The sequence below is a fragment of the Aplysia californica genome, unplaced genomic scaffold (genome assembly GCF_000002075.1).
Source record: "Aplysia californica isolate F4 #8 unplaced genomic scaffold, AplCal3.0 scaffold00016, whole genome shotgun sequence".
Taxonomy (NCBI): Eukaryota; Metazoa; Mollusca; class Gastropoda; order Aplysiida; family Aplysiidae; genus Aplysia; species Aplysia californica.
The window spans coordinates 531,363-532,590 of NW_004797286.1; positions in this window are offsets into that span (position 1 = coordinate 531,363).

Below are 1,228 nucleotides of genomic sequence, written 5' to 3' on the forward strand. Positions count from 1 at the left end.
GTTTGGGGGGGGGGTGCTCTGGTGTGGTTTGCTCCTTCTTTCCTATCAAAGGTCTAATGTCTTTTTCTCTCCTCCTTCCTTTTGTGTTTGTTGTACTCTGTTGTAGCACGTCTAATCTTCGTGACTTATAAATTATCTAATTGGCGTGTTGCGAGAGCTGTAAAACGCTTACTAAAACAAAATCTGTGTGTGTAAAACGCTCCTGCCTCAAACTTTTTTAAAAAATTGCCTCATTAACAATCTATGTTGTTTCGATGTGGGGGAGGAGGGGGGGGGGTAAAAACGTCTTCATACCAAAAAGAAAAGAAAAAGAACTGTAAAATCGGTAGGGTATACCGTAGATTGTCACACTAACGACTGCTAGAGGGTAGTCATTCCGACGAAAGAGGATTGCGTTACAATTGTTTACAGCAAGTCCAAGGGCTCTCGTGGCCTAAAGGTTAAGGTGTTCGTCTCTCTTTCAAAGGTCCCCAGTTCGAATCCGGGTAGCTACTGGGAAAATGTTCTTCTCTAAAATTGTCTCCTTTCACCCCATTTCCCGCTCTATAGCAATGTTCTGTCGTCTGCTTTCGTCTCCACTTTCTGCCCCCATCCCCTCACCTCCTTTGCCTCCTCGTCTGGGCTCTTGACTCTTTTTGCGGCCTTTCTACTGCTACTCCTTGGCTCCTTCTTATTGCTGTCTTTCAGGCACACCCCTGATCTTATGGAAAGAAAGATCTACAGCTGGCTTTCTCGGACAAGGGTGACAAATCTAGGAGAATCCGGGTGCAAGTTGCACTCGTTAAAGATCCCTTGATAGTCTAAAGTTGATAAGAGTAGGCTTTGGCGGCTACCTGGGCAAAATTCAAAATTTCCTACGTACTGAAAATGTTTAATGTGTCCCGCGCCCTCATATTTCATGACCTTATGCAGTTGCGAGCCCAGTAAAACACTAACCAAAACGAAAAGCAAAAAAAATGTAAGTACTGCCCAATCGAATACGGTCTACAGTACAGAGTTTTAAGTCCCGTCTGATCTGTCACCCTAACGACCGCAAGAGGGTAGTCATTCAGCCGAAAGAGGATTGCGTTACACAAATGCTGTGTATGGATGGGTGGCTTGCTTCATGTTGCTGTGTTGTTTTCATCAAAGAATGTTGCGGTGGTAAAGAATATGATTGACACGTAAGTCACGATAACAAGTGAACGAACGGGACAATTTTCAAGAAATTGAGGGCCTCTGACCCCTC